This window comes from Tenrec ecaudatus, chromosome 2 (assembly GCF_050624435.1).
Source record: "Tenrec ecaudatus isolate mTenEca1 chromosome 2, mTenEca1.hap1, whole genome shotgun sequence".
NCBI lineage: Eukaryota > Metazoa > Chordata > Mammalia > Afrosoricida > Tenrecidae > Tenrec > Tenrec ecaudatus.
This window is the reverse complement of record NC_134531.1, coordinates 41,713,641-41,729,606: the sequence shown is the minus strand read 5'-3', so window position 1 is coordinate 41,729,606 and position 15,966 is coordinate 41,713,641. Positions and strand designations below refer to the sequence as shown.

Below are 15,966 nucleotides of genomic sequence, written 5' to 3'. Positions count from 1 at the left end.
TTTTTCTGATGAAGTATATCTTGTAAGAAATTACTCAGTGTACCAAAAGAGAGAGAGGAGAGAGAGAGGAGAGAGAGAGAGAGAGAGAGAGAGAGAGAGAGAGAGAGAGAGAGAAGAGGAATGTTCTTCAGCTGTCATTCTTACCAACATATGCACAAACGAACCAATACGCATGGAAATAGCAAGTTCATGATCTGAGTCTCAATCTTCCACTGTCACCTTTATTCCTTGTGTGTAGTTAGCACTTGGGTATGCCCATGAATTCCAAGAATAAAAATAATATCTGAGTACTTTTAGAAAATTGACAAGTGCATGTTGCCTTATAATGAGCTCCTGGGAGGATGGCCAGAGAGGACTCAAGACTCCCTGCCAATGAGTCAGTGTGGATTGCAGTGACCCTACAGGGCAGGGTCAAACTTTCCCTGTGAGTTTCTCCCTTGCACCAACTGGTGGTTCCTAACCATTGACCTTGCATTTAGCAACCCCATGCGTAACCATTATACCAGCAGGGCTCCTTGGAGAGGTGTAGGTAGATTTAACTTACAGCAATTAAAAACAAAACCGAAAAAACAAACAAAAACTCTGGCTTCAAAATACTGGCCAGTTAATTCCATCCTCTGCTTTTGCAATAACCATACGTGAGTGTGGGGAATAAACAGGAAGTGACACTATTGCGGAGTCATCTGGAGGACTACACAGCGCTGTCCGGGACTCCCTTTGTTGGTTGTCTTTCCATTAACGCATTCAAAGGATCCCCTAATTCAGTAGGTGAAGCAGTGAGACAGGTGCGGGGCAGGCAGTAGCGTGTGTCCTGGCCTACCTCATCTCCTGGGACCTAGAAGAGCGGGAGGGAAGTTTTAAAAGTTTATCATTTTAATAAACAGGACTCGGTGAATTATTTTTCCAAATAAATTATCTAGTTTAATTAGTAAAGAACGTCTTCCTTGAGCAGCTTTCTCTTTGAAAGAACTATCTGTTTGGGGTCCTATGGACAACTTAACTACAAGGTTAAGGTTAGAAGTGTGGAGGGCAGGGGGTTTACGTTAATGGCAGGGACTAATGGAAACAGACAATGAAAAGACTTGTAGAACTTGAGAAAAGGAATCAGTGTCCCTGAACCACACTTACGGAAATCGCATTGCTTTGTGTTTGCCACACAGCAACACAAACAAAATGATTTTAAAATCTTCTGACCTTCTCCCAAAGCTACATGACATCAGGCTAGCTCCCTTACTTTTGTGACTTTTGGTGAGCCAGGATGCCCACTTCCTTCTTGGGGGAAGGTGATATTTGTATTTGAAGCCCAGATAGAGAGAGGGCTCTATCCTGTATTTGTTTGGGCCCAGTAATTCAGACTGTCAAAATATTTTGAATCCTACATCTGTCATTCAGCACTTTACGCCATCCCTCGTGGCTTCGCATCATCTGCAGATCTGGGAAGCTTGTCTTCATGCCAGTCAAGACGATGGTCAACCACAAAGGCCTGCTTTCACTGAGAATTCTTTCTAGTGTGGCCTTCTCAAACCCAAGACAAACAGAAAACACAGAAAAATTTAGGGAGCTATAAGGAACAGATTTGATTTTTTCCTTCTGAATAGTTTTGTTTGAAAGAGATGAGAAACTGGGTTCAGAAGTAGTTGGGTGTTATAAATGGTTAATACCTTGCTCTTAACTGGAAGGCTGGAAGTTCTGTTCCACCTAGAGGTGGTGCCGAAGAAAGGTCTGGCAATCTACTTGCATAAATCAGCCGGTAAAAGTGGTATGATCCCAATGGTCTGATCCTGTTATGCACAGGTCTCCATGAGTCAGGCCAAATCAAAGCAGCTAACAATGATAGTTGAGCTTATTTCTGATAGAAGTAAATCCAGAACCCATAAAGGTGGCTGATTGAGTAATGGTTTCCCCATTACATTTGGGGTATTTTTTGCCCTGAGTGGCCCCATATAATATTTTTCTCTAAATAACAACAATCAACAACAAATTCTTGATAAAAGCATCTTTTCTGAAAATTTAACTTTTCAGGGTCAGGGTCAGGGTCAGGGTAAGGGTCAGGGTCAGGAAAAAAAAAAAAAGAAAATTTAACTTTTCTCCTGAAAGTCCAGTACAAAAGAAATTCCAATTAGTTGAAGACATGTGTTTTCATAAGCTTGGCTTCCAGAGAAGGGGAAGAAATTGGGAACCGACTCCAATGATCGATGTATTAACACACACACACACACACACACACACCGGGGGGCAGTGGGGCAGGGGCAGGGAGAACAACAGAAACTTGGGTGAAGGGAGAGAGCGAACGGTGTAAGATATGAAAATAATAAAAATTTATAATTTATTAGGGGTTTACGAGGGTGAGAGGGTGGGTGGGGGGAAGAAACTGATACCAAAGACTCAAGCAGAAAGAAATGTTTCAAAGATGATGATGGCAAATTATGTACAAATCTGTTTGATACAATTGATGTATGGATTGTTATAAGAGCTGTTAAGAACCCCCAATAAAATGATTTATTAATTAAAAAACAAAATGCCTCCAGACTCTTTATCCGTTAGATCTAAATGATGGTCTGAGTGGCAATAAAAGAAGGAAAAGCAAAACTAAGATAAAAATAAAATTGTCCAGGAGCCATGTCAAGTCCTACACACACTCTCTTCGAAGTGCTCCCTTATTCAAGACTGCGGCTACGAGTCAGTTGACGTTCCTTATACACTAGAGTAGCAACTTTTATTGTGAGTTTGGTTTGAGTGAGTAGCCAAGAGTGCTTAAATCCTGTGCCACCGGGGCTCCTTGTGTATACTAATAAATCATCTCTAGTTTCTTCTCTTCAAAAAACTAGGAGTCAGAGGACCCACTCCCCTCCACCCCACTCCCTGCCCCACCCTAGTTCATATAAAAGTTATGTTGATAAAAGTATAATTTTTCACCTTGGATGGAATTCATTAGATGAAATGTATATGAACATATTTTCTTTCTTTAAGACCTCAACTTTTAGAATATGTGTGATAATATGTATGTTTAATTTTATAACATGTGGATGCTTAAGAATGAAAATGTTTTAATATTTTAAAAAGTTATGTTTATATTCTACCAGAACAAAGCATTGAAACCCCCTCCCTACCTTGAAGTTGACTTTGACTCATGGCCTCCTATAGGACAGAGTAGAACTGCCCTCTGAGTTTCCAAGGCTTAAATTCTTACGTGAGCAGAAAGAGCCATCTTCCTCTGGTGGGGCTGCTTGTAGCAGCTCAACCCATAACTCCAGGGCTCCCCGTGTTTCACCCTGGTGGTGTAGTCAGGTTGGTGTTCGGCTGAGAATCACAGAGTCGGTAGACCAAACCTGCCAGTAAGTCATGGTAAACGGTGATGTCTCTGCTCTCGTAAGCACTTACAGTCTTGGAAACACTACCTGGGGGTTGCTATGAGTCAGCATCGATTGGATGGCCGTGAGTTTAGTCTGTGAAGTTTGCAATGGTTTTATGCACAGCATTTTAAATATTGTGACCAAACGATGGCACAGAGACAGAGAGTGAGCATGTGCTATTGGGAAAGTGGTGCTGACAGCCCTGTTCCATGCAAGGTGGACAGAAACCTTTAATGTATTAAAAACAGGCAGCATTTGTGAAGTTCAACAAGACAGGTATGCCTGGAACTAACTGGTCACTTTGGAAATCCTAGATGTGCCATTTCCATGAAAATCTGTTTGAAAGCTACCAAGTTAACTCTCATTAGTATCGTTTACAGCAAAGTTATTTCTAGGCTGAAGTTTAATCTCGTGTCCTCAGAAATTACAAGCCAAACCCTCCCGATGTGATCCCTTGGGAAGAGACAGTCTGTGTTCACATGTTTACCCAACAACGGGCCACAGTTCCGACTAATGGTCCCAGCCTGGTTCATAAGGTGCTTCTGAATCTGATCCTTCCCTATCTCCCCAACCCTGCCTCTCAACTGACTTGTTCAGTTGTATCCTGGCTATATACTTGTGACATTCCACATTAGCTGTCATACCCAACTGCCCAAGAGGCAAGGGCGTGTGGGTTGTGGGGTCAGACTGCCAGAGCAGTCCCCCCCCCCATCACACCCTCTAGCTATGCAAACTCTGAGTGACCGGATAACACAAAGTAGAACTGTCCCTGTGGGTTTCCAAGGTGGTCACTCTTTATGGGGGAGAAAGCTACATCTTTTCCCTGTGGAGTGGCTGGTGGTTTTGAACTACTGACCTTAAAGTTAGCAGCCTAATACACTATAACCCCAAGGCTCCTCATGAATCAGAATCAACTCTGATGGCAGTAAGTTTGGGGGTTTTGTTTTGTTTTGCTTTCTCTTTAGCTACGTAAACTTAATTACAATTGAGGGCCAGAATGGCAAGAAGGTATGATAGAATTTTCTTCTTAGCATTACTATGCAGCTTAACCAAAGCAGTGCACATAAAACAACTGGAACTGGATCCAGAATGGGGTTAGAAGTCAAAGATTGCCACTCTGGCTGCAATGCGTTGGTTTTGACTCAGCCTTTTCCCATCCCTCCCTCACATAGTAGTGACACGGTGCTTTGTGGTGACCCTACAAAGCGCTGGGAAAGATGTTCAATGGATGCTCAAGGAACGTTTCTTGAATGGAACTAAATTGCTAAGTGTCACTCCCAAGTCATGACTTGTTACATTCATCACATTTAATTTTGTTAAGAACAAGGGCACTTTTTGTTCTCCAAACCTATTTTCTCAACATTCACAGTTATAACTAGAACAGTATCCAATCTCATTTTATGAAAGTTTATGGTGCCATGTCATAGTTCCAGTGTTAAAGCTATCTTAAACATTGGATTGTCAAGATCTTCTGCAGTCATAATTAAAAGTACTTTTAACTCCCAAAACTTCCTTGTGCATCTGAACTGCACAAGGCAGTTCTTTTTAGGCAAATATTGTTATGAATATAAAATTCCCAGTTAGGTTTAGTTTGGATGTTTATTTAGGCCACTGGTTTTTCAGTACAGACAGTCCCTGGGTTACAAACACCCAATTTACAGACAATCCTTACTTTTTAATGCTATATGAAGCTGCTCTTAGTTTGAAATGACTGAACTAACCATCACAACAAAATCTTCACCACATTCACCTTTAACTGGCGCAGTTAGAACTGTTGGATCATTGCAAAGGATTCCAGCCTCTCGTGCACTAAAGGATGTCTACACAAGAACCATACATGCCGATTCTGACTTGCCGACAAATCCCGCTTAAACGACACACTGAGGAATAGATCTTGTTTGTAGTCAAAGGATTGCCTGTCCTCGCTCTGAGACCGATACTAGCTACTAGTCATTGTTTTGCATGAGCTTTACTTGTATAATTCAAACAAGACGTTTCACTCCATCTACCATCCTGTGCACACACTCCCTGGCCCTCTCAATGCCTCATCCTCTTTGGTTGTCTCTTGCTTCGACTTTCCTCTCTACTACACCATAAATGGATTAGGGACAGGATAAAGGGAGAGGGAGGATAGATCTTCAAATGTTAAGCAGCCCCTAAAATGATTCTGTCTTAAGGGGGGGGGCGGGGGGCAAAACCCTAATAAAAGCCAGGGCTCCACAAACCGTAGTCAAACATCATCAGTTCAGTCTCCACTAATACCAAACCTCAACTAGCTGCCTGCCAGTTTGTTGTAGGAGTGTATTTGACATGCTTCTATGATTCTGGATGTGAAACCACCAGTATTTCAAATACCATAGTAATCCATGGGGGCCAGACTTTAGGAGAGTTTCCAGATTAAAGCAGACTCGAAAGAAAGGCCCAGTGACCTACTTCTATATCTAAATCAGCCAACAAAACCTTGTAGATCACAACCGAATCTTGTCCAACATAATGCTGGAAAACAAATCGCCTTGGCTAGAAGATGATGAGTCCCCTAGGTAGCCACTAAGGGTACCATTTTATAATGGACCCCGGTGCACCATCAACCGTGGACAGTTTTTATTCTGTCTGTCGTAGGAGGGCTGCCATGGAGTGGAGTGGACAGCAACCACTAACTGTGTAAATCTGAAGTCAATTATCCTAAGCATTACCTTTCTCCTCCCTCTAATTTGCAAAGTATCGCTAAAGAGAAAATACACAAAATATCTTCTTTTCATATTCAGCAATCAGGAAACAAAGGATGTTTTTTCCAAAATAATTTTGGGGGTTGGCATTTAAAATTTTTTTAATATATTTCTTTTAATTTATTATTAACTGGGAGCTAATACATATATCACTTCATAGTTCAAGCATGTCAAGACAATTGTATAATTGCTGCCACTTTCCATTTCCAAACATTTTTTCCTTCCTGGACTTCAATATACGAAATTTTGTTGAGATAACTTTGAGGGCACAATGCGCTCTTATTGAAAAACTAGAACCAGCTGATATTTAAGGAATGGACTGTGAAAATGATCCAGCTAGCCATCGCTGGGTACTCAACCAGGGTCTTTCATAAGCTAACCTCCAATGTCTACAGGGGCAGAGAAAACGTGGATTTGGGACCTGCTGAGCTCATCATAGCTCTGAGTGACTGTCAACATTTGCATAGATTTCTCCAGGTAGGAGGAACGCAGATAAGGGAGCTGGATGATTGGCTCACTCAAGGCAGGAAGATGTCCAAGGACTGGCCTGTGTGGGTACAGAGTTCAAATACCGTGGGAAAGGGCTGGCCAGAGCTAGAAGAGTAGGCAGTTAGGGCTGAATTCCAGTCCTGGTGGCAACTGGAGCATATGTAGGGCAGCAAAATGAGATCTCATTCCTTCCACCAGGAAAGGGCCCAAATCAGGACTCAGAATAGGGAACAGGGCTGCAGAGGGTGTTCTTAGAGACGGCCATTCCTGGTTCTACAGCTGCATAGCTATTCCAGGCCCTTCTCATGGGACAGAACCCGGATCCAATGCAGTCCCTGCCTTGGTCAGGACTGGAGGTGGAGAACATTAGTAACAAGTGTGGGGTAAGATTAAGATGACCCAGGGCAGAATTTCAAATACTGATTCATTCACTCAACAAATACATTGACATCTATTCTATGTGTTCAACACTGAATGCCAGAGGATAGGAATGCAGGGATGACAAAGACATCATTGATGGGGCTCTGGTGGCAGAATGGTTATAAGTTGGGCTGTGATCCCCAAAGCCAGCAGTTTAAAACCACCAGCCGTTCCACAGAAGAAAGATGGGCTTTCTACTCCTGCAAAGAATTACCGTGTCAGAAACCTACAGGGGCAGTTCTCACCTGTCCTATAGGCTCCCTGTGAATCGGCATAGTCTCGAGGGCAGTGAGGTATTTTGGTTTTGTTTGGTTTGGTTTGGATTTGAGAAAGCTCAGTTAGATATAAAGTAGGCGTTTTTCCCCTTCGCTCACAAATTCTATCATTTGTAGCTTATTAACTGCTACTGTTAGTCACTACTGAGTCATTTCCGTGTGTGCAGAGTAGAACTCTTTCATAAGTTTTTCAAGATTGTTGTCATTTGAAAGCATATTTCAAGCCTGTCTTCTGCAGGGCAGCTGCAGGTGTGTGAGGCTGCCAACCTGCTGGCCAGTAGTTGAGCAATTAATCATTTGTGTAAGCCAGGGTCTCCTCTCGTGGGCTTTGAATCCACAACTCCACAGAGGATGCAGTGGTGTTCAGTACCCTGAGAGCATTTATGCTCTGTACATTGGCAAGCTTAATTCAGACTTAATGCACAACTTAACATCCCAATCTCACTACAACCTCACATGGAAGATGACCCCTAAGAAACGATGCTCCCCCTTCCCTTTCTCCTCATACCCCGTCTTGCCACTTGGTATGAGCGGCTAGAACAACATCCTGAACCTTTCATTCCACACTTGGGGCATGGTTAACCAACTCTTATATGGCAGATGCACCAACTGCAATCAATTACGGTTACAGCTTAAGGCCAATGCATTTTTATCTAAACAGAAACAGAGATCCCTGATAGACGCAGCTGACGAAATCCTGTGGATTCATTTTGAAGTGAGTTGGGAAATGTAAACCAGAGAAAAATCTGACTTGTGGCTGACGGCACAGAACTGTTCCAAGACCTAGGGCCTTTTGTTTGTCCAATAATTGTCCCCCAGGACACCATGGGCACAACCTTTGTTCAATTAGCTACACTTATGTTACATATTAGCACAGCCGTTATGCTACTAGGGACAGATGGTGGGACGCTTCATTTCGAGTTTGAAGATGACACTGTTGATACAGCAGTAGTCACACACCCATGTGAGTGTTGCTGGAAAAAACAAAACGGGACTGCCGTACCTGCTGTTCATGGGAGATGAGGGTGGTCTCGGGTGTGGCTGCTGGTGACAAGTTACATGGCACAATACTGGGTGGACGAGCTGGGTAGTTACAATGGAGACGGAACTAGGCCTCAAAAGATGCTTTCATTTATGGCTCTGAAATGCCTGAGTTTCATTCTCAGTAGAGCTGATGGTGAAATTGAACCAGTCCTGGAAAGAGAACCTGATTGACTTAAATTCACCCACAACACACACACCAAGCTCATTGCTACAGGGTCAACTCTAACTCATTGTAAAGTTATATGGCAGGGTAGAATTGACCCCGGGGGGGGGGGGTGGTTCCAAAGCTTTGACCTTTAGGGAAGTGCTGTAGCGGCTGGTGGGATTGATCCATTGACCTTTTGGTTAGCAGCCAGGCCGTTGGCCAATGCCCTGCCAGGATTCACAAACTCACAGTGAGGAGAAACCCACAAGTGGCAGGTTTTGACATAGAGGGTTTTCCTTGGGAAAGGGTGCTGAAAGGTGAGGTGTGCGGGGACCTGCGATGTGGAGGGCAATTTGGGCTGGCTGGGCCACTGATAGAATGGAGCTCTCACAGTTTAACCTGGTTAGCAGCTAAGCAGAGTTCCTGGGCAATGCGAAGTTTAAGTATTCAATTACTAACTGGGCTGGTGGTGATTTGAACCCCCCAAGGGTGCCTGGGACAAACTAGCCATCTGCTTCCTCCCACCAAGAAAACCATGGAGCTGCTACACTGCTTAACACAGGGTTGCCATGACTCAGAAGCAAACCAATGATTGCTAACAACAACTAGTTGAAAGGTTGGTAGTTCTAACCCATCTAGAGGGTCCTTGAACAATCAGCTTGGTAATCTCTTCTGCACCTGGGTCACCACGAACTGGAATTGACTTAGCAGGAACTGGCCTTTCTTTAGCTTCTAGTCAGAGGCAGAATAACAGCTGGACCCATCAAATAGGAGTTAAGTCTACTCCTTGATTCAAATACATCATTTCAACATTACAGCTGGTCTCCCCGTCACAGAAACCCCACTGTTGGCTACAGAAGCAATGAGATGCGAAGACGTTTGTATTGCAGGATTGACCAAGAATAGGACCTGAGATGGAGGACTAAAAGTCTAGTCGATCACTGGTAACTGTGATATGATCATTCTAGGGCTTGAGTGTGCTTGAATAGCTTCAGCACTATTATTTACTCATGAGCTAAGATGCATCCCTAACCACTCACATTGCTGGCTGCTTCGTAAGAGGGAGTCACTAAACTACTGGGTGGGCCTAACTGACCTCCCAGAATCTTCCCAGGACAAAGTTTAGCAGCTCCCAACTCCTGCTGCATGTATCTTCTTTCTTCGATGAGCTAAGAGCCCACTGAAGTGATCAAACATTTAAGGATTTGTCATTGGTCTTGGGATACCATCATGAATGTCCAGAGGGTTGAAGGGTAAGATATTCTAGGACATTCTTCCCACCATGGAACCTCACTGCATGCTAGGCTGTCACACCACAACCATCTTGCAAAGATGAGCGGATGGCTGGAGATCCTGGGTGAGGTACAGGCAGGTGCGGTTTGGGGAAATAGTACAAAGAGAAAGGTAGCTTATCTACTCTGCTGTCATCTAGTGTCAGTACATTTCCTCCCCGGCAGAGCTGTTCTACGCAAGTACCACTTCATGAGTAAGAGGCAGAGCTATGTTGTAGACTTCACTGTCCAGAAAAATGACTCATCAGTGTTATTGATCCCACTGACTAGAAAATGTGGAAACTTTGAAATGGATGGACTGAGAAGGCTCTAGCTGCTTCTGAAGTCAGACAGACATCCACATGCAGACAGACTCCAAAGACCGGTTCCTCTGTCTTCATGACATCTCTGTTTAGGCATGATGGAGAGTTCCTGCTCCCAGTCTGCTGCAACCTGCTAAGCTCCAGTGTCCAGAGTCAGCGTGTGACACCAGGATGGCAAGGTGCTGTGGTCCCTGTCCGTGGGGCTGGAGGTACGTGGCTGTTTCTCTTTTCTCCGGATGGTGGTGAAGACTCAGCGCCTCTCAAGCACTGTGGCTCCGATCCTCACTTCCCATGTGAATGGAAAGCCTGGAGCTATTTATTCCTGAGCATTTTCAACTGGCACCCACTTCACTGTTCCCTCACGGCGACTGAGATTCTACGGTGTCCGTCTTGATATATATGTCACTATGCCTTGGCAAGCTCACGGGGCTCGGTGGTGCTTCAAATGTAGGAAAGGGGGTCTTATTATAAAAATAAAATGCTCCTTTCATTTTGCCATTCGTGACTCTCGGTTAGCAACGAGGGCAATGAATCTTCTCTCTCAAATAAGTGTTGTATATGTTTGCACAGGTTTATGAAGTTATCACAGACACTTATTGGGGGAATACTGGCTCCTTTAACTGGGGCATCTCACTCCTATTAGATGTTTCTTACCTAGAACAGGAGAGGCTGCTTTTTGTAGAATTAATCTTTATGGTGAAAAGATAATCATTATGCATTTTGCATGAAGACACATCTATCAGGACAAGGTTATGTCTGTCTAGATCAGATTGACACCGTGGCTGCCACAATGAGATCCAACCAAGGAACAACTGAACTGGGAGGCCCGGAAAGTATTCCCTTCTGCTGTGCATCGGGCTGCTATGGGTCAGCACACAACAACACTAACTCACATACACTCTCTATCTACCTACCTCCCTGCCTGCCATCCCAGAGGAGTGTGAGTGGTTAGTATGCTTAGCGGATCACCACAAGATTGGCAGTTTAAGTCTGCTCAGAAGCACTTTGGAAGAAGTAGATGTGAGGATCTGCTGGCCACAAATCAGCCACTGAAGATCCCGCCGAATGAAGGATGATGGACATGGCATTGCTGTGAGTTGGAGCTGACTCAGCATCAGCTGATGTACTATGTAAATGTTACATAAAATACCTTGTCTAGAGAGCGCTAGCAGGGCAGTAGTATGCATGGGGTTGCAATCCACAAGGCCTGAAGTTCAAAACCACCGGGAACTCCTCAGGAGAAAGATGGGTTTTCAATTTCCATAGAGAGTCAGAATCACAAACCCACAGGGGCGGTTCTACCCTGCCCTATAGGGTCTCCAGGAGTCTAAAGCGACTCGGTGGCAGTGAGCTTTTAAAATTATTATATTAGAATTAGATATCCATAGTATACCTTAAAAACAGTGCTCCATCACTATCTTAGCACTCTGACTTGGTCTATAATTTGATGAACCTATAGCATCAGCAAGTGGAATAAGGGTTTTGTGGGAAGGGGCCCAGAGGAGATGGTGGGGGGATGGAGTGATAACGCCAAGGGGCCCATAGGGAAAATGAGTGTTTGGAGAGTGAGTGTGGTAGCATATGTACAATATTGCTGGCGGCGACTGAGCGATGGTATGGTTTGCGACATGTATTAATCCCAACTAATAAAGAAAGAAGGGCTCCGTATTACTTGCAGGATATGGTTTAATCTTCCTCTCTTGTTTCTTTCTCTCCAAACGTTACTTGTTTTTCAAAACCCAGCATGTTTTCTCTTCTCCATGAAGCTGCTGCTATCTCAAGGCCTTGTATACTTTGATACAAATCTACTGACTTGAATCTGAAAGTGGATACTTATAATGCTCATCGTACCCTGCACTCTGGGCAAATTTCATCTGTGTCTCCTCAAGTTGGTTCTTAATACATGTAGAATGTTAAACTCGTGAAATAGGCCTACCAATTGTCTAGCCCAGAACCCTGTACATAGTATAAACTCAGTAATGGAATGAATTGTTGTCTATGTTTACTTTGTGCTTATGTTCTGTCTATATCATTCTATCAACTATTCCTGCAATCAGCAGTTGCCCCTCAGAGCCTTTTAAAATCTAATCCTACACTAAAATAACACAATCTACTTCAGGAAATTCTCTCTAATTCACACAACCAGACGTGACTCCTCCATGTTCATTACTGTAGACTGTAATTCTATTTTATTAGTTAATATGCATCCTGTCTTCTAGGGTAATTCTTTACACACACGTACAATCTCTTAACTCGGTGTATTTTTGAAAGAATAATCACTTTCTTGTGGCCTTAGATCTAAGCTTTGTAAATAGAAAGTGCTTAGGAAGCATCTCTGTGATAAATTTGTTGAGAAACAATTCAATCCCGCCTTGATTTATTATATTATTGTAGAGTGTCTGTATTACACAACATGGATCTCAAGGCTGCTTGTTTTTGTGCATATCGGCCCTGTATACATCAGAGTTAACACTGCAGACACCATTCCATCCTCACGATTGTTCCGCTTGCGCCCATTGTCACAGCTACTGGGTCAATCCATTTCCTCAAGAGTGTCCTTGCTCAGAGACCCCCCTACCTTACCAGTCCTTTTCCATGGATTGGTCTCTCCAAGGTACATGACATGGAGCCTTGCCTTCCTGCCTTTTTAAAAATAATAAAGAGAGCTCTTATAGATATTACTACATTCCATAATTCAATCACATCAAGCAGTATTATACAACTGCTACCACAGTCAGTTTCAAAACATTTTCTTTCCTCTTGAACTCCTTGATATCAGCTCCCCCCTGGAACCTTGAGTTTTACTTTTATATATTTTTTGCCACATCTTACACCATCCATGATATCCAATTACGTGCAATTTGGTTGTTTGCTCACTGGAGTGTGGTTATTAGTCATCGGTGCTATCAGCTGCTCCCCCTCACCCCTCAGTTCCCTTTCCCTCAGGGAACCATTACTCCCGTTACTGTTTCTGAAGGGTTATCTATCTTAGCTTTCATGTATCAAATGATCTTACTTGTGCAAATGAACATACGCAAGTCTAACATGATTAATGAAATAAAACAAATAAACCCCATAGTAGTAAGGGGAGAAAATATTAAAGAACTAGTGGATAGTTATGTGCGTCATCAGTGCTACACCACACCCTGGCTTTATCATCCCTTCCATGTGGCTCTTCTGAGAGGGACTGTCCAATGAACTTGAAGATGGGTCTTGGGTCTCCACTATATCCCCACCCCTACATTGATTTGGTTGCTTGGTTTTGAACTTCTGATACCTTTTCTACTGCTCAGGTCACAGAGAATGCTCAATTGCCACTGAATGACATCAATTCATGAGCAAATATATACCAGGTCCATCTCGGGACTATAAATTTAGCCCTAAAATCTTTATGGGAATTTCCCATTGACAGAATCATTCCTGAAGCAATGTTGAAGCAATCAGCTGATGAATTAACCCATGAAGCCCTTGGAGAAAGAGGCATTGCAGAACATCCCTGATTCTGGTACAAAAAGTCTCTCTGAGGGTAGGTAAATCTGCCTGGAGGAGAAGCTATAGAGCCTCAATTAATGGCTTCAAGGCAGAGAGAAAGCATCTATTATGACACATCAGATACTACAATGATGGCAGTGTTCACTGTCCACTCTCATTAAAGCTCCCTTAGGACAATTAGAATTAATAAACAATCCTCTCAGGGCCAGCGTATTTCTCATTGGGTTCATCTGCCCAAGCATCTGCTAGAGACAAGGCCTCAAGCGTCAACTTTCTCCTTGGCAGAGAGCTCTGCCCTCGTCCATCAGCTCCTCGCTGTGTTTTCTCCGGGGATGCTTCCGTGTTCACTGAGTCAGCAGGGCCCACATCTTTCACTAAGCAAATTGAGTGCCACTGGGTTCCTCTGGCTCGTGAAACTACCCCGCTATCTTTCCTTAATTGCTCACCTATATTTTCAGTCTGTCTTATACAGTGGCGGAGGAAAATAAAAAGATGGGGCTGCAATCCAGACCTGGCGGAAAGGAACACATGGTTCATGAATGTCATCTGAGATCAACCCCTGGCATATGCTCATTTTGGCTGAATCTATTAGATAATTAACCAGAGCTCGCTTTCTCTCTCTCTCTCTCTCTCTCTCTCTCTCTCTCTCTCTCTCTCTCTTTTACACACACACACACACACACACACACCTTCTGATGAAAATCATACCCCATCCTCAAGAATCCCCTGGTCATGTTGAGGTATTATTCTGAAACAGCCACATAGTTCAAGGGGATTTTAGTTAGCCAACTAAGAAAAAATAAAATAGAAAAAAAAGGAAACAACTTTCCCTTTGCTAAATTGCTTATATGTAGTACTGGTCAGTGACACTGTTTAGGCTGACTATAAACCATTTCTTATGCTGCAGCTCCGCCAAATCACCATCCAAAGAAACAGAATGTAGACATATTTATGGGAAAGGGGTCTGGTAAAGTAAACATGGTCAGCGAAGAATTGGAAGACCCTTAATAAGAAGGATTAGTGGATGCAGCAATGGAGACCCACATAACTGTGATTGTGAGGCTGGAGCAGGGCCTGACTGTGTTTTGTTCTGCTGTACATCGGGTCTCCATGAGTCAGAAAACAGTAGCACCTAACAACACCACCTAGCAACATTTTGTTCTCCACTCCCTTGATGACGTCAAAAGCTTGATGGCAGCGTGGAAGCAGCTGGCCCCTCGGTTTAAAACAGTCTGAGCTCTAATTCCTCAACGAGAGGTGGATTGTATAGTCCCCCCTCTCTTTTCTTTGCCATCCCTTTATTCCACGTGTCTGTGGAATTCTCCAGGCCTTTCCTTGTAGAATCAATGCCACCTTCATGAAGAAAGTCAAGATTAACCCACCCCTGGGACAGCAGAAGCTCTCAGCTATAATTCCTTGGCTCAGAACCAGGGTCTAAAACCAGCCATGGGAAAAGCTGCTGACACGAAGCCTGCGATTCTCTCTTATGTTTGACTTGCATAATGTTGACATTCTAACAACAGAGAGACCCCAAAATACTTCAAACAATTATGACTTCTCTCCTATAAAGACTTTACAATTGCTTTAAGAGATAAAATAACATATTTTCTCCTTCTTATTTTCTTGGTTGCTCTGGTCACCCTGAGACAACCTCTACCATGGGTTTATTTTGGGATGGAAGGTCAAGGGGACATCTTAAGGTGCTAACTCTATGTTCAAACCGTGTTTCTTCACGGATTGAGTTGCCAGGGAGCTAGGGAGTCTGTTACTCCCTACGCAATAACTGGCCACGATGCCACAGCTTGGGAGAAATAGGTGGTGGGAAATACGTTGTCTTCAACCTCTGCTGAGGTTCAGGCAAGGAAAGAAACTCCAGTGTCCAAGAGGACCTTTCAAGGAGACGTCCATCCTTTACGAGGAATTGCTCTTCCTGGGCAGAAAAATCTTCCTTCCTTTCCCTTCACATCCTCTTCTTTTTTCCAGTGTGTTTGTCCGTGAGCTTGATATTCCGGTAAGACTTCTTCAGGAGGATGGAAGCACTAAAACAGAGAGGAGAGCCTGTACCAATGGCTCCAGGAATCCCATGACTTTGAGGGCATTATTTACCTAATTTAGGTATCTAATACCTTCTAACTGAACCAAACGGTTAGCACCCAGATAGTCAGAGGTGAAGTTCACTTGAAGCCTGCAGTGTCTGCTCTCAGAGAATATGATTAAGAAACTTTCATTCAAAGCTCGGGAAATAGACTATGATAATCTTAGTCATGGGCAAAACTCAGTGGTCACCACCTTAGTAACCAGTCAATGTCCTGGCTTGTTCTCCATAGAGCTGGTGTGATTACAGCATTTATGTTGATGTGAAGACATCAGTTGCCAAAGCTGGATCTGCCTCCTTAAACTTCTCCCACTTCCTGATTTTAAAACCATG

The 15,966-nt window shown here is 43.5% G+C and overlaps 1 protein-coding gene across 1 annotated transcript in view; it reads right to left on the bottom strand.

Moving 5' to 3' along the window:
* The window catches only part of GHR (growth hormone receptor), a 312,451-nt gene that overhangs the window by 146,662 nt on the left and 149,823 nt on the right, over positions 1-15,966 (bottom strand). The window lies entirely within an intron of this gene.